Source organism: Malus sylvestris, chromosome 14, assembly GCF_916048215.2.
Source record: "Malus sylvestris chromosome 14, drMalSylv7.2, whole genome shotgun sequence".
NCBI classification, from domain to species: domain Eukaryota; kingdom Viridiplantae; phylum Streptophyta; class Magnoliopsida; order Rosales; family Rosaceae; genus Malus; species Malus sylvestris.
Window position 1 is genome coordinate 13,814,968 of NC_062273.1, and position 18,722 is coordinate 13,833,689.

The 18,722-nt window shown below is 38.8% G+C and overlaps 1 long non-coding RNA gene and 1 pseudogene across 1 annotated transcript; one reads left to right on the top strand and one right to left on the bottom strand.

The window, feature by feature from the left end:
• Positions 1-289: 289 nt before the first annotated feature.
• LOC126599598 (uncharacterized) lies at positions 290-1,754 on the bottom strand. The gene is made up of 2 exons (XR_007615204.1): positions 1,048-1,754; positions 290-736 (listed from the first exon to the last, which is right to left on the bottom strand). It is a non-coding gene; the product is annotated as an uncharacterized LOC126599598 (long non-coding RNA).
• Positions 1,755-3,015: 1,261 nt separating this feature from the next.
• Positions 3,016-18,336, top strand: LOC126599038 (nicotinate N-methyltransferase 1-like; annotated as a pseudogene).
• Positions 18,337-18,722: the final 386 nt, after the last annotated feature.

Sequence of the window (18,722 nt, forward strand, 5' to 3'; positions counted from 1 at the left end):
GAAATGGAATTGGCTATCATTGCCTCCTTCAGGTAGTCCAAAAATGGTAGCAATATCTGCAGCTGTTTTTGCCAAACGCTTACCGCCTATATCAAAGCAATTAAGATCCTTATTGTATGTCTCTAGCATATCAATAACATCGTAGTCGTTCTTCCATGCATCACCTGTCGCAATGCCTTCTTTGTATGTCTTGAACAAGCCCCAAATTGACTGTACTGAATGGATAGAACCTAATTGACCAAAGTAAATGAAAAAAGAACCAACGTGTACAAAAACCTCCACAAGGGCATTTCAACAAACACATGGTGTGCATTGCAAATATAAATTCTTGCTAAAACAATGAAACTTTTCGGATCAATACATATAAACCATACCAACAAGCTATACAAGTATCAATTGGTGTGTTGGCTATGAGAGCTAAGCACATTCTCCACACCATATAGCTTATGATTAAGACAAACCGTACCAACTGCTATGTTGATTAAGACAAAAAAAAAAGAAATATATATATATATTTCTATAGAAATGATTCGTGGGTTCCGACGAAGGCAGCGAATCGAGGAAGCCGAACAATCGTAGCTTCAAACAGATTTTCATGGAGCATGGGTCCATACGGTAACAACACTGTTTGGGAGAGTAGACAACCTGTTTGAAAATTTGAAAATTTTTATTGATTACAGGTGCAATTCAAGCTTGCTTTAACGTCGTTCTCTCTCTCTAATTGATTGTTACGTTTCTGAAACAACAAAGTTGAGGTTACATTTCAAACAATTAAGAGGACATACATGTAAATAGTGGTAAAATGTTTGGTATTATTATAGGTGACATGTCAAGGTGCATTGAAATAGATGATTCTTTTTTAGATACTAAAAACCTCTTAGGTTATATTCTAAAAATCATCTTTGATAAGTCCTTATCTTTAAAACCCCCTTATTTTATTTTATTTTTTTGGTCAATGGGGACAAGTACAACAAAGGTTCTAAACCAAATAATTACAACAAAAGAAAAATGGCCACAACACACAAAAGACAAAGGCCTAAAACCAACCTTGGTGCCAGCACACACAGACAAGCCACATAGAAAACCTTAGACAACTAGGCTTCTTGAAGCTGCATACGGTGTCGACGCTGCTAGAGAGCCACATCATGATCGACCACCCTTCACGATCACCTGAGATCAGACCATCAAGAAAATCAAAATTGGTGAAAACATAGGTCACATCGTCCTCCAAAGGCTAGCACCGAGATAGCCGCCATGAGATCAAAGAAGCACACAAGTATAAAGAATCCACAAAAAACACCGCCGACAAGAATGAGCAAGAGAGGGACCAACAAGGGCCAACATGGGTGGTGGTGCGGACACGCAAACTAAAGCTCTAAACACTCTCCCAAATATCCACAACAAAACAAGGTAAGCAGAGGCGGTACTTGATCGAAAATGAGAAGAGAGATGATGAAGTCAATTGAGGAAGATGATGGAGGGGAAGAGGTCAAGGAGGATGGAGGAAACGAAGGATTGGGGAATAGGGCCCAAGATGGTGAAATCAAAGGCAAAAAGAGAAAAAGAAAGAATAGATTGTGCATATTGCATGGATGGGAAAGGAAAAGTGAGGAAGAAAAAACTGAAAACAAACAAAGCACAAACCCTAAAGGAAATTCACGGGGTTGTCATCGACCCTAGCAAAAGCTAGGGCTAGTGTCGAAGCAAAACAGAGAGAACAAAACCCAATCACACAACGGTGAGAAAGACTCTCATAGAGGAGAGAAAAGCTATCATAGGGGAGAGAAAAAAGGGGGGGGGGGGAGCGGTTGGGGTGTGATAGGTTTATAGAATAAACCTATGGTATAGTGGTATTCTTCTTCACTTGTAAGTGAGGGGTCTTAGGCTCGATTCTTGCCAAAGAAGAATTTGAACCACATTATTGCTAACTCATTGTGAGGCTAAGCTCACCCCCCTATTGTAGATAATATCGTTTATTCAAAAAAAAAAAAAAAAAAAGAAGCAGCTTGCACTTTCTTTTTTAAAAGAGTTGTATTTCAACCAAGCAACATAAAATAAAATAAAATAAAATATAGAGTAAAATATCCATATTGTTCTACTCATATTTTCACCATAACTTTTCATCTGGTTAATCAAATCAAAAGTCTAACAAGGTAATGATTCATTCTCATCCATTCGTGTATATTCAAAATCACAACGAAGACTTTGTAATTTCTCTAGCCTTACTTGTTTATCTCCCACAAATTCTTACTTCAGTGCGTCTCAGGCTCATTTTACAGTCTCCTGAGTTACAATCGTGGGAAGATCTAATCAGAAACAACATCTTGATTGATTCCAAGTGCTTTTGCGTCTTTGACAACATTTTCTATCAAAAGCTTACTCTCCGTTGCAGAGAGTTCTTCCTCCTTCTTTGTTGGAACATTGAAGCATTTCTCAACAATACTTTAAAGCTCATGAGATCGGAATATAGTTTTCATTTTGATTTGCTAGAAACCAAAGTTTTTTTCCATTGAAAACTAGTGCTAGAACAGCACCACTCGATTTAGCCATGCTAGAATTGTAATTGAATAACCCAGAGCTTTCAGAAATCGAGATTTGGTACGACGAAGATCGAATCGATTCGAGTTCTTCAGCCACCAAGAGTAACAGATTCACGCCAATGTAGATGATTGTAACCTGGCTCTAATGCCATGTTAGAGTTTCATAAATTTGTATATTGATTTCTTTTTTGAGATCAAGAAGAAGAATGAGCTCAGTAACTATAAATTACAAAGATAATGAAGAAGAGGATAATGTTGCAGAGAGAATACTCCTTTATTCTTTCATTGGATTAGTTACTGTTAGAGGGAGAGAGGAAAGCTTTCTCTATTACATCATTGTAGCAAAATCCAACCATCCAAACTTGATTCATCTAGTAAGATGATCAAACTTTTCATAAGTTATGACTCATTACAATCTAATCTAAATTATTGAACACATGAATTATGATCCAAGGCCTCACATTACATCCTATAAAATGCCGTTGTTCGACTTAACGTTCTCGACGCCATCTGACAGGGCGGTTCCAACACTCCCCTCTCCGCCACTGACATCCTCGCACGCCTTCTCTCCAACGACAGCGGAGACGCCGAGAACCTCCAGCGCATCCTCCGCATGCTCACCAACTACGGTGTGTTCACGGAACATCTGAACGACACCATTGACGGCTCCGACGACAGAAAGTTCTCCCTCACCGCAATTGGTAAAACCCTCGTCACCGACAAAAACGGCTCATCGTACAACCTTTATGTCCTTCAACACCACCAGGTTTTTAAATTTTTTATTTTTTTTTAACAAACGATATTATTTACTTAATTTATTAGACATTCAATTTCTTCACCCTCTAACAAAAGTTATTTTATCAATAATATTGTTTATCAAGTTTGAACTGAAGATCTCCTTGACACAAATAGATTTTCTTAATTTATTTATAAATTAGGTGAAATTAAAAATGACGAGTGAATGAGCGTAACATCATTTTTTTAATATTAAATGTCGAATTTTTCAGGATGTGCTCATGAGTGCATGGCCAATGGTGCACGAGGTTGTGGTGGACGCCACGATGGAGCCATTCGTGAAGGTGAACGGTGAGCTGGCTTACGAGTACTATGGGAAGAAGCCGGAAATGAACGGCCTGATGCAAAAGGCGATGTCCAGTGTATCGGTGTCGTTCATGAACGTAATATTGGACGGCTATGATGGATTTGAAGGGGTGGAGAGATTGATGGATGTGGGAGGGAGCGCAGGCGATTGCTTGCAGATGATCCTATGGAAGCACACCCTAATATAAGGGAAGGGATTAACTTTGACTTGCCTGAGGTCGTTGCCGAGGCACCAACCATAGCTGGTGAGGTTAATTACCGGAGTTATTAGTAATAATTTTATATATTGAAAATTTTGGCCTTTAGATTTTGATTAATGATAAACTGACAACTATTTAACGAACAAAAAACTTAATCTATAAAATACATCAGAACCGAACAAATTTTTGTTAATTATGAGGTGCGTTATATATATATATATATATATATATATATATATATATATATATATATATATATTTTTTTTTTTTTTTTTGAAAAACTGGAAACGATTAATAACCAGGGCAAAGATGCCAAAGAAACATAATGAAGCCTACCCCGAGGCAAGCATCAGAGAAACCCGGGTAATGCAAGGGGTTGAAGGAAACAGACCCAACAAGCAAACAACAAGTGTCACCCCTTCCATTACCAAAGCTAACTTAAGGAGGACAAGAAAGTCCATCACTACATAATACATGAACCAAAGAAGATGGAGGCCTATCAACCCAAGTAAAATCACACATCTCCCTATTTCTTCGCGACACTAAGATGTCCGCCGCCATATTGGCTAATCTTGGAGTCCAAGACCAATGACAGTCTTGAAAGGAATCTCTAAGTAACTTACACTTCGTCAGCACTGGAAATGCCTCCCACCTGCCATTTGAAATCTTACCCTTGAGGCAAGAAATAGAATCCTGGGAATCAGATTCAATCATAACAAAGTTGAAACCCATAACAGCTTCCATCTCATAACCATGACGGATCGCAACAACCTCTGTAGCTGCCGTAGATTGAGCAACAAAACTACTCCTTCTAGCAACAATAAAGGTGCTAGAAGAGTCCCGAGCAACAACCCCCGAGAAACACGATTTTGTAACTTTGTCCCAGCTAGCATCGACATTGAGCTTGACAAATAGAGAAGAAGGAGGAACCCAACGGGCTGGCACCTGGGCAACAAGGTTGGCCTGTGGTGAAGTCAGCACCGGGACCCTGGAGGCTTCATGGAATGTACGAGCAGTATTATCAATGGCAGTGATCACATGTCTCGGGTTGATAGATTGCTTCTGGAAAAGGAAATTGCATATAGTTTTCCAAATTTGCCAACACGTGAATGCAACATATGATAACACTCTATCCACCTCAACCTTCGAATTCGAAGTGGAGTTAGTGAGGGTGATAAGCCAATTCACCCAAGTTGTGATAGCATTGCGATTAAGTCTAAGATTCAACATATCACCAAACCATATCGGTTCCACCCATGGGCATAGAAGAAAGAGATGCTCAATGGTCTCCTTATGAGTTTGACATATTGGACAAAGAGGTGAGGGCGCCACCATTCTCCTAAATAGGCCCGCCGAGTAGCCAAAGCATTATGAACTGTCTTCCAAAAGAAACATCGAAGCTTAGGTGGGGTATGTAGCTTCCAAATAACTTTCCATAAATTTCATGGAATAGACAAGGAGGAAGACAAACCCAAATTAACCCTTTGAGCCGGCTTTGCATGAACGCAGTGATAGCCCGATTTAACTGTATAAATCCCTCGACGATCATAAGGCCAAATCAACTTGTCCCTTAAACTAGGATCACCAATATGAGTATCCACAATGGCGTCGTACTCCATCGCCGAGATGAAAGGTTTTAGAAAATCTATATCCCAGCCACCAGTTGTAGGACACAATAATGCCACCACCTGAGTATTCCTGTTAACCTGAACACTGCCCCGAGGAAAAGGGTGTCCATCCGGAAGAGTGGGGAGCCACTTATCAATCCAAACCCGAACCTCATTCCCATTGAAAATTTGCCAATGGGATTCTTTCAGCAGTAGATCTCTTCCTGAAAGAAGGCTTGACCATGCCCACGAAGCTTTTCCACCACGCTTAACTTCAAGGAAAGAGCAGTGAGGGAAATAGCGGGCTTTCAGAACCCGAGCCCAAAGAGAGTGTGGATCATGAATCAACCTCCAACATTGTTTAGCAAGGAGGGCGTCGTTGAAATCCATGAAGCAACGGAATCCTAGACCCCCCTCGGCCTTCGGTAAACCCATAGTGTTTCTAGAAATCCAATGAATATGCCTTTCGTTGCCTTTGTGACCCCACCAGAATTTTGAAATGATGGAGTCAAGATCATTACACACATTGGCAGGAAATTTAAATATATTCATCGGGTAGCCCGGAATAGCCTGAACCACCGCTTTAATTAAAACTTTCTTTCCAACTGGTGATAATGTTGCTTGCTTCCATCCTTGAACTTTTCCCAAAACCCTTTCTTTCACATAAGCCAATCCCCCCTTCTTAGATCTTCCCTAGATGGCAGGCACTCCTAGATAGATCCCAGGGTTTTCCACCGCAGGCATCCCCAAAATACCTTCTAGATCCACTCTTAGAGCACTAGGAAGATTTTGCACCAAAGAACACACTGGACTTTTGCATATTAACCTGCTACCCAGAAGCCAAACAATACTCCTTGATTAGATTCACAATATTGGAGCAGTTCTTCTTATCAACCTTAAAAACATTTAGAATGTCATACGCAAAGAAGATGTGAGAAATACTCGGCCCTTGGGGATTAATTTAAACACCATTGATCTTGTTTGTATCACTCGCCCTTTGAACCAGTAAGGATAGGACTTCACTTACCAACAGGAACAAATAAGGTGAAAGTGGATCACCTTGTCTGTGGCCACGAGAGGGAGCAAATTTCGACCTAGGTTGGCCATTGAGCATGATAGCAAAGTTTACAGTTGAAATACACCCCAATACAAGGTTGCGCCACTTAGGATTAAACCCCATCTTCTCCATAATTGCCATCAAAAAATCCCACTCCACCCTATCATACGCCTTGTGCATGTCAAGTTTAATCCCAAGTTCGAATTTCCTCTTGGCTTTCCGAGTTTTGAGAATATGGAATAGCTCATGCGCAATTCCAATATTGTCATGGATTTGTCTTCCAGCAACGAATGCATTCTGCGAATGAGAGATCAAATTCGGAAGCAAGGGCTTGATGCGGTTTGCCATGATTTTTGACAGAATCTTGTAAGAATAATTGCACAGACTGATTGGTCGGAATTGAGAAACTGTATCCGAGTTTGGGACTTTTGGGATTAGAACAACAAGTGTAGCGTTGATTTTGAGTAGGTTGCCATTTCCGTTCACTATTTCCTCAATCACACCATTAATCTCCCCTGCTACATTATCCCAGAAAGAGTGACAGAAAATGCCCTAGAAACCATCACGGCCAGGGGCTTTTAATCCACCCATTTGCATCGCCGTATCTTTTATTTCCTCCACAGTTACCAGAGCTACAAGGGATGCATTCATCTCAGTAGTCACCCTTGGATTAACACAATCCAAATTAGACCCCCACTCTTGAGCCCCCATTGAAGTGAACAGGTTAATAAAATGGCTACCAATGGTTTCCCTCACCTTCCTTGGGCAGTCAATCCATACATCATTCGCATCCTTAATTTTTATCACTTTATTTCTCCTTCGCCTCTGTAAGGTGGATTGGTGAAAGAAAGTCGTGTTAGCGTCTCCATCTTGAAGCCATTTCACTCTAGATCTTTGCTGCCAAAAGCTTTCTTCTTGGCTCCATAGTTTGTCCACTTTGATTGATAGATCAGCGATCTGCTTACTATTCCTTCCCCATTCCTCTTGAAGCTTCCCCAGCCAGGACATCATCTCCTCAATCTGCTGCCCCCTGTACTTAAACTTTTTCTTACTCCACCTCATATTATCACCCATGCACATACTTTCCCAACAATTTTTAACAATATTCTTGCACTCAGGTTCACAGGACTAGAAAGCTTCAAACTTGAAGAGGCTTCTACTCCTTGCCCCACACGGCTCCCCTTGCACAATCACCGGGCAATGGTCAGAGCCCAGGACTGTACCATGGATCACCGAAGTGTTAGGCCAACTGTCATGCCACAATTTATTTATCAGCCCATGATCCAACCTTTCCTCCACCAAGGTTCCATTACAGGTTCCACGCCAAGTGAATTGCGGGCCGTTGAACTCCAAATCTATTAATTCCATCTCCCTCATAAAATCATCCAGATATCTATGACGATTGGACCTAAACTCCGTGCCTCATTTCTTCTCCCAATCCCACAGATATTCATTGAAATCACCTCCGTAAATCCAAGAATGGTAGAAGGATAGAAGTCGTTAATCATCCCACTCCAAAAAGCCACTTTTTCAGCTCTATAAGAAGTACCATAAACCCTAGTGAAACGAAAGACAAACTGTGACTCCTTACATCAGCATTGGGCATCTATATAATGTTTCGCATAATCCACACCTTCAACCTCAATCAAATCATCCCACCATAGACTCAGACCTCCAGCCTTTCCGATCGGAGCAACATTGATGCCATTCAAAAAACGCATCATCCTTCTAACACATTCGATTCTATGATAACATTCGACCCAAGACCACGGCAGTTCCAAAACAAATGGATCATGGTAACCTTGCGGCTGTTGAAGGCCAGCCGCCACCACCTTGGGATGCAATTCCCGTTTTCTTCACTTCGATTATGGGTTTGCTTTTTTTCATCGGGGTCTGATCCATTTCAGTATCTCCTTCCTCCGTACCCTGCTTCGTTGTGCTACATTCGGCTGCATCTTTCTGACTATGGTGGCAATGATTTTGACCCTCTTTGTTTCCCAGCATGAGTACGCCAGTTGATTGAGATTGTGCCGCCTCGTTTATCTCTTCTATTGTTACTGCTGAATTCCTTGCATACATGTTAAGCATATCCATAAAGTGGGGGTGTTGTGAACCCACATGGTTTGTCGTAAATGGGTTATTCACATTCACAATCCATTGTATCAGATCTCGAGACACACCTGTTTTCCTTTTTGTAATTCTATGCCAGCGCTCTTGACTCTCCTTATTGCCACCACTTCCAGCAGACATAAAGGGCCCCCTCAAGGTTTCAGTATTAATCACCCTTCCACTCTCTGCTGTTATTGCATTGTCCGAAGAGCTAGGTCTTGATCCACTTCGTCTAGTACCAGCCCTTCTCTATTCACCATACCTAATGGCCAAAGGTGTGTGTGTCATCTCTATATCACGTACTGGCGCCGTTCTTGTCCACTCGCCATATCCTGCTGCACCACCCTTCGTGGGATCATATGAACACTCCGTATTTGAGTGACCAATTGTTGGAAATTTGAGTTTGAGTAGAAATTTCTTTGTCCCACATTGGCCATTCCCAAAAGCTTTCATCACTTTATAAGGCTTTGTCCTTTATAGAAAGTAATTGGAGTAATAGGCATTGAAGAATAAAATTGGGCTCACTCTTAGAGTTGGGCTTTGAGGTGCACTAATTAATTAGTAATTAATATATAATATATATAATTAATATATATTTAATTATCAAAAGATGGGCCTTGGGGCTCTTGGGCTCTCAAAATTAAATTCTGTAATTAATTATTTTTAATTAATTTCAAATTTAATTAATTTAATTATTTTATGAAAAGACTCATCCTTTCAAATGAAGTCTGAGAGTTCAGAAAGAACACAGAACAAAGCACCCCTTATGAGAAGATGCTTTCCAACAGATGCATCTCTTCTCCATACATTTTGCGAACAGGCTTAATCCCTCTATATATACTTCCGTTTGCATGGCATTTAGAACACAGAAAAAAAAAAACCAAAAATCTCCTTCTATAATCCATAGCATTTTTACTGAGAGTACCACAAGGAAATTCGCCAGAAGTTAAGTTTTCTAGTGCTTGAATTCTAACTTAGATCGTTGAATCTTGGTGAAGTAGACGTCCGTAGAACTACAAGCATTGAGTAGGGACGAAATTTTGTTTCAAGGACATTGCGGTACGCAAGCCTCGATCTTCAAGTTGTTTGTTTTATATTTTTGTTTATTGATACTTTGTTAATTTTATATATTTCATTTATTGTTTATTAGCGCATATATTTAAATCACAGATTGTTTACTTATATTCAACAATCTTGAAACAAAATTTTATGGATCAACAATCTGTAAATGTGAATGGCGCTGTGCCAAAATACTCTGAAAAGCCTGAGAAGTTCAAAGGGTTGGACTTCAAGAGATGGCAACAGAAGATGCTGTTCTTCCTGACAACAATGAATCTCGCTCATGTTGTCAAGGAAGAAGCTCCGAAGTCTAATGAGAATCTAATGACGAAAGAGACTGTCATGGCAATCGAAGCTTGGAATCATTCCGAGTTTTGTTGCAGGAATTATATTCTGAATAGTTTGGATGACAATCTCTACGACATTTATTCTCTGTGCAAGACAGTGAAGGAGTTGTGGGAATCCCTAGAGAAAAAGTATAAGATTGATGATGTCGGTTCAAAGAAATTTGTTATCGGTAAGTTTCTCAAATATACAATGGTGGATTCCAAATCTGTTGTTTCTCAGGTCAAAGAAATCCAGAAATTGATCTATGAACTGCAGTCCGAGGGATGCGAGATCAATGAGCATTTCCAAGTTGGGGGGATAATTGAAAAATTGCCAACTTCATGGAATGACTTCAAAATTTATCTCAAGCACAAGCGTCGTGAGATCAATATAGAGGATTTGATCCTGAGACTACGAGTGAAAGAAGACCACAGAAAGGCAGACCGTTCTGGAGGGTTTGCTGCCATTGAAGCCAATGCAAATTATGTTAAGGGAGGAAACTCCAAGGCCAAGCCGAAGAAGAATAAGGCTCCTAAAACCAAGCAGTTTGTACAATCTACCCTTGCTCCCAAAGGCAAGAATATGAAGAAGATTAAGGGCGCATGTTATGTGTGTGGCAAATCTGGTCACAAGGCACAAGATTGTTATCATCGCAAGGATGGAAATCATGCCAACGGAAACAACAACAACCATGCTAACATGGCAACCACCAATGAAGAATTGGCTGCTGTTGTGTCCGATGTCAACATGGTCTCAAATGTGAGTGAATGACTGTTGGATACTGGTGCTACTAAGCACATATGCGCTGACAGAAATATTCACTGAATACCATCCTGCTGCCCATGGAGAAAAGCTGTATATGGGCAATTCTGCCTCATCTGCGGTGGAGGGCAAAGGCAAAGTGGTACTCAAATTCACATCTGGAAAGAGTCTCACCTTGCTGAATGTGCTGCATGTTCCTGAAATAAGGAGGAACTTGGTTTCTGGACCTATTCTGATTGCTAAGGGTTCTAAACTTGTAATGGAATCCAACAAATTTGTACTTACCAAGGGTGGGATGTTTGTTGGAAAGGGTTATGTGGCTGATGGCCTCATGAAACTCAATGTAATTGCCATTGATGATGCTAATAAAATAAATGTTTCTACTTATATTGTTGAGTCTTATAATATTTGGCATGCTAGATTATGACATGTTAATTTTCGTTCCATGCATAGAATGGTTAAATTAGACTTATTACCTAAATTCGAAATTGATTTTAATCATAAGTGTGAAACATGTATTGAATCGAAATTTGCTAAGCAAACGAGAAAGTCAATTTTGGAAAGATCAAATGAATTACTTGGATTAATTCATAGTGATCTTTGTGACTTTAAATCCACACCAACTCATGGAGGAAAGAATTATTATGTCACTTTTATTGATGATTGCAGTAAGTATTGCTATGTTTATTTGATTCATAGTAAGGACGAAGCTTTGAATATGTTTAAGACATATAAAGCCGAAGTTGAAAATCAACTTGAGAGAAAAATCAAAGCACTTAGATTTGATAGAGGAGGAGAGTATGAGTCTACTGTCTTCTCAAATTTTTGTGCACAACATGGAATTATACAACAAACAACGGCTCCTTACACACCACAACAAAATGGTGTTGCCGAAAGAAAAAATAGAACATTCAAAGATATGATTAATTCCATGTTAAATAGTTCAAGGCTTCCACACAGTTTGTGGGGTGAAGCTTTACTTACTGCAAATACCATATTGAATAAGGTTCCTCTAAAGAAGATTGACGAGTCACCTTATGAACTATGGAAAGGACATAGACCCACTTATAAAACCCTTAAAGTGTGGGGTTGCTTAGCAAAGGTGCAAGTTCCGTTACTAAAAAGAACGATACTAGGACCTAAAACTATTGATTGTGTATTCATTGGATATGCAAATAATAGTGATGCTTATAGGTTCCTTGTTGTAAAATCTTCGATTTCTGACATACATGTCAACACTATATTATAATCAGCGGATGCGAAATTCTTTGAGGATATATTTCCTTACAAAGAAAAGGAATCTGGTTCTAATACAAAGAGGGTTCATGATCATAGTCATGATGAAGTCTCTTCTTCTGGTGTCCAAGGAAATGATGTGGAACCAAGAAGAGGAAAAAGAATCAAAGTTTCTAAAAACTTTAGACCAGATTTCATTGCTTTCTTGTCGGAGAATGAACCTAGCACTTTTAAAGAAGCAATGTCTTCTTCTGAGGCTCCTTTATGGAAGGAAGCAATTAAAAGTGAAATGGAATCCATTATGGAAAACAACACATGGGAATTGGTTGATTTACCTCCCGGTAGTAAACTAATTGGCCATAAATGGATTTTCAAGAAGAAACTTAAGGCGGATGGAACCATTGATAAGTTCAAGGCATGTTTTGTAGCCAAAGGTTATCGCCAAAAAGAAGGGTTGGATTATTTCGACACCTATTCTCCGGTTTCTCGCATAACGTCAATTAGGACGTTAATAGCGATTGCGGCTGTATACAATTTTGATATACATCAAATGGATGTAAAAACAACATTTTTAAATGGAGAACTAGATGAAGAAATATACATGGAACAACCTGAAGGGTTTGTGCTTAAAGGACAAGAAAGCAAAGTGTGCAAATTAGTTAAGTCATTATATGGACTTAAACAAGCACCAAAACAATGGCACGAGAAGTTTGATCATACTTTGTTGACACATGGGTTCAAAATAAATGAATCTGATAAATGTGTCTACATTAAAAGTAATGATAAAACTTGTGTTATTGTCTGCTTGAATGTGGATGATATGCTCATAATGGGAAGCAATAAAGATGTCATAAACAAAACACAGAAAATGTTGAATTCCAGTTTTAACATGAAAGACTTAGGTCAAGCCGATATCATTTTAGGAATTCAAATTAAGAGAAATAGTGAATGATATGTCCTTACACAATCCCATTATGCAGAAAAAATATTACGAAGGTTTGGTCAATTTGACTGCAAACCTGCTGCAACTCCTTTTGATGTTGGATGCAAGTTGGAGAAAAATAAAGGCGATGCCATATCTCAACTTGAATATTCTCAAGTAATTGGAAGTCTAATGTACTTTATGAATTCAACTAGGCCCGACTTAGCTTATGCAGTAAGTAGGCTTAGTAGATATACAAGTAATCCGGCACAAGAGCATTGGGATGCTTTAGTACGAGTGTTAAGGTATTTGAAAAATACACTTGACTACGGATTACACTACACAAAATATCCACCTGTTGTAGAAGGCTTCAGTGATGCCAATTGGATTTCTGACACTATAGAATCCAAGTCGACAAGTGGATATGTTTTTACCTTGGGAGGTGCAGCAATATCTTGGAAATCCTCTGAACAGAAATGTATAGCTCGGTCCACCATGGAGTCCGAGTTTATAGCTTTAGACTTGGCTGGCGAAGAAGCCGAATGACTAAAAAAATTTCTGGAGAATATTCCAATGTGGCCAAAGTCGGTAACGGCTATATGTATACATTGTGATAGTATGGCCGCGCAATCAAGGGCCAAAAGTCATGTATACAATGGGAAGTCACGTCACATCAGGCGTCGACATAATACTCTTGAGAAGTTGCTCTCCAATGGAATAATATCCATTGATTATGTAAAGTCAAAGGAAAATATAGCTGATCCTTTGACAAAAGGCCTACCAAGAGAGCAAATATTATTTACATCGAGGGGAATGGGTCTTAAGCCAATTCAATGAATCGAACTGGGCGGAAACCTAACCTAACTGATTGGAGATCCCATGGTCTAGGTTCAATAGGCAAACTGGTTTAGTTTGATTCAAAAGTTGAACACACAACTTACCCATTCTTATGATAAAATGTGTGTTGTCTGTTGACATTTGAGGGATTATGTTTTATACATTTAATGACATTAATATATTGTTATCAAGAGGAATATGGCAGACTATTCTTAATTAATGTCACCTATATAGGAGTAAATGGGGCCACATTTATGAGAATTGACATGGCTAAATTCTCTAAAGCTTCTACAAAATCCGGGATCTGTTCAGGGCCAAAATGAACACAACCGTATGAATTGACGTGTGGTAGACATGATATGTGTGTAGCATATTGTCTCGGTTTACTACTGTGGTGAACAGTTCAAGATCTTCCACATCCACTGCGTCACCAAGTAAACCCGATATGTTTTCACTAGGGTAAGTTCAAGTCCAAAAGACACTTCACCCAATGTATATCCTGTCTATTCTCTCTCAGTTTTAGGCAGCTTAGTCATCCATTTGCATTTACATTTGCATTCAAATGTGGGGTAATTGTTAGAGTTTGAATGAAATTTCAACTCAAATGTGGGGTATTGTTGGAAATTTGAGTTTGAGTAGAAATTTCTTTGTCCCACATTGGCCATTCCCAAAAGCTTTCATCACTTTATAAGGCTTTGTCCTTTATAGAAAATATTTGGAGTAACGGGCCTTGGAGAATAAAATTGGGCTCACCCTTAGGGTTGGGCTTTGAGATGCACTAATTAATTAGTAATTAATATATAATTAATGATATTTAATATATATTTAATTATCAAAAGATGGGCCTTGGGGCTCTTGGGCTCTGAAAATTAAATTATTTAATTAATTATTTTTAATTAATTTCAAATTTAATTAATTTAATTATTTTATGAAAAGACTTATCCTTTCAGATGAAGTCTGAGAGTTCAGAAAGAACACAGAACAAAGCACCCCTTATGAAAAGATGTTTTCCAACAGATGCATCTCTTCTCCATACCTGTTGCGAACATGCTTAATCCCTCTATATATACATCCGTCTGCATGGCATTTAGAACACAGAGAAAAAAAAACAAAAATCTCCTTCTATAATCCATAGCATTCTTACTGAGAGTACCATAAGGAAATTCGCCAGAAGTTAAGTTTTCCGGTGCTAGAATTCTAACTTAGATCGTTGAATCTTGGTGAAGCAGACGTCCGTAGAACTACAAGCATTGAGTAGGGACGAAATTTTGTTTCAAGGACATTGCGGTACGTAAGCCTCGATCTTCAAATTGTTTGTTTTATATTTTTGTTTATTGATACTCTGTTAATTTTTTATATTTGCATTTATTGTTTATTAGCATATATATTTAAATCACAGATTGTTTATTAGCATATATATTTAAATCACATATTGTTGACTTATATCCAACACCAATTCTGCCACAACGATAGCAGAAGTCTTGGAGCCTTTCATAACGAAATTCAATCCATGTGTCTTCGTTGTTTCCCCATGGCAGCCAGCATCCAGTTATGAGGGGATTCTGAGTATTCACCATTACCTTGACTCTGAGAAAACCTCTGTTCTTTGACAGATCTTCAACCTCAACAACCTCCCCAATCTCTTTGGCAATTCGTCTGGCATTTTCCTCTGAACTAAGGTAGAGTGGGACCCCTCGGATCTGAACCCAGAAGGGTATGAGCTCCATCTGTATTTCTTCCAAAGCCAGTTCATGTCCACCTTTGGACAGAGAAGTTCTGCTTCATTACCGCCCATGGAACTTGATTGAGAATTTTTGTTGCTGTGCTTTCATCTTGAGCAGTGATTAAGAACGTATTATCCTTGACCCATTTTATTTTAACCTCCCCTAACTCCTTCCAAGCTGATATGAGAATATTTCTCACCCCCCATCTATTGAGATTTCTGTTAACCAAAGCCATACCCACGAGTTTTACCCCGTTTTCCATGGTCGATAAATCCATGGTCCTTTCCAGATTGACTACCAGTTCCTCAACTTCCTGGGTCACCATTTGTCGTCGATTGCAGTGATTAAACAGATCATAGCTCCCACAAGTATAATACAGGTATATCTCAATATCACCCCCCACCTTTTTGTGCTGAAAAGTTCTTGTTCCCTTTCTCGATTCCATGTATTGGTAATCGTTTTGTAAGTAGAAGAAGACCAGAAGAATAAAGTGGGGTTGCAAGTACTTGTTTGTTGCCCTTGTGCAGTAGGTGTCATTACTTCTAGATCTGTTTGAGGTATGAATGTCTGTCTTATTCTTGGCCGACTCGGGTAGTTGCGGGTAATTACTTCTCCAGAAAGGGTGAGAGGATTTATTCTGATTGTGATCTGCCGAGTCGTCAGATCTATGATTTACTATGGCTACTTCTTTCCAACCATTTTCGTCTTGACCCTTCCATCCCCCTGAAACAACAGGTTAGGCCCACCATGTAGATCAAAGAAGAAAAAAAGAAAAAGATTTGGTCTTTAATGGAAAGGAAGGTTGAAAATTGCAAGTTCAGATCAAACTGTTCAAGTCAGTTCCTAGTGGTGATGCTATTTTCATGAAGGTTCGTGCAAACTCTGCAAACTCCTATTAAAGAAATATATTTTGAGAAGGGGTGTGCTATTCACACACCTCTTTTTACTTCTCCCACACCCCTTGTTAATTTATGTCCTTTGATCTTCTTCAATTCATCCGATCCGACGGCCGAAAATTAAAAAGGTGTGAGAGAAGTAAAAATGGGTGTGTGAATATCACATCCTTTGAGAACTGTAATTGACATTTTGAAAGATTAATTGTGCATTTTAAAATTTGTATATTTAAACACAAAAACATTTTTATAATAAATGCAGGATTAAATTTTTGGAGTATAAAAAATAGTTTTCTACTTTTTTATTTGAAAAAAATGTATGATTAATAGAAGGGAACTTTAACGAAAAGCACCCGGTACTGTTCACTTTAACGAAAAACCACATTTTTACACTAAAAAGTCAATCCTGGTACTATTCACTTTACCCTTTATTTTGTCCTTATCATTAAAACTCAAAGTTTTCAAGCCCTTTTCATTAGTTTTCCTTTAATAGAATGCATGTGCCTCCCAAAATCAATATCATCGCTGTCCATGCTTGAACTCAAATTTTATGAGTGGTGACTTATTTAACTATATTTAGATGCATGAATGAGTCTATTCATACCCTATATTCTAAATACTTATAGTCCAGACCAAGTCAATTTATTTCTTATGTTAGTCCTAGCCAATTTAATTCTATGTAACAAATGCACCTTTAAAGTTTCAAATTTCTAAAATCGAGCCAATATTTCAATTGTTTGGCTTGGGTTCATTAAAAAACAGTTAATATATACTACCCCTTATTTGATGAATTGATAACTCTACTATATATTGCTGTGTTTGGAATAGAGTTTTTGATTGGAAGGATTACATGCTAGTCATAGGTTTAACTAGTAATCGGCCTTGTATGAGACTGTTTTACGTAATAAGATATTAACTTCATAAGTGTTTATGTTAGAAGTGCTTTTAACATAAAGATGTAGAAATTTATTTGAAAATCAAGTGTTTTATAGAGAATCACTTGTAAAGAAGCACTTCGTAGATATTTCTCTACAGTGTTTTTACAACCTAGAAGGGCTTTAACGATGTACAAGTGCTTTTGTAGTTTAATGTCAAACACATTAAGAAAGTGCTTGTAGTTTAGATAACACTTTTAGCTTTTATAAAAGTAATCTCAAATGCACACTACTAATATTTTTTTCTTTTTTGTAAGTTTATTTATGGTCCAAAATTCAAAATAAAAAATGTTAGTGGGTTTGTGGAAAATCCTTAACAAGTTGGAACCAAAGTAAAATTTCTTACCTTCATTTCAGTAGCTCTTGATTCCAAAAAGCTAGCTAGCATTCCACCGTGACCTTAGCTAGCATGTCGAATCAGGAACTCAAATATCTGTACTAATTTGATCAAACATGTGCACTAATTATGCTTGATTGCCTTGATTAATTAATAGAATACATATTATAACTTGCCAGTGGGTTTTATCAACGTGGACGGATAACGAATGCAAGCTGATAATGGAGAACTGTTACAAAGCACTTCCGGTAGGAGGGAAGCTGATAGCTTGTGAGCCGGTGTTGCCGGAGAAATCAGACGAAAGTCATCAGACCGGTGCGCTCCTAGAAAACGACATATTCGTGATGACCATCTATACGGCGAAGGGCAAGAATAGGTTTGAAGATGAACTCCGGCAGCTCGGTCTCTCTGCTGGCTTCTCTCATTTCCGACCATTCTACATGGATTATTTCTACACCGTCTTAGAATTCCAAAAGTGAAGTTTCTTTTGGCTTAGATTCAACTTTTTTGTGCTTCTTTTGATTAAGATTTGGACTTGTAAAACATGTGGGGTTAGACAATTCGATCCAAACCTCCACCGAATTTTTTTTTCAAATCACCAATCTTTCATTAGTGTATGTAGCACTAAGTGGTACGACTAGCTGAGGTCGAAGGTAGAAGATTTAATAGTTGTGAATATTAAACCTAACAGTTGAAGATGTTGGTGACAAAAATCAGAGTTCGAATTAGGTCCACACGTGATTTGCCCCAAGTGTTTATTTCCGTCTCAGTGCCAAGGAGAGGATTGAAAGAAAGTAGGAAAATAGGCATGGCACTGTTGGAGGCCCCCAACAGATAGTGTTTTATTTGAGTTTTTTTAGTAGAAATCACAGCATAACTCATTGTCCCACATTGGTCACCATTAAAACTTTCTCACACTTTAGAGCAACTCCAACGTGGGAGTTTGCTCGGGGGACAGGCTACACACTCCAGCGTGGGGAGCTTGAGGGACAGTGGAGGCCTGAGCACCAGGCCTATGAGGAATTGCCAACCTGCAAGCCCGAAGTGGATCTGACGCAGGGTTGACGTCAGCCCAA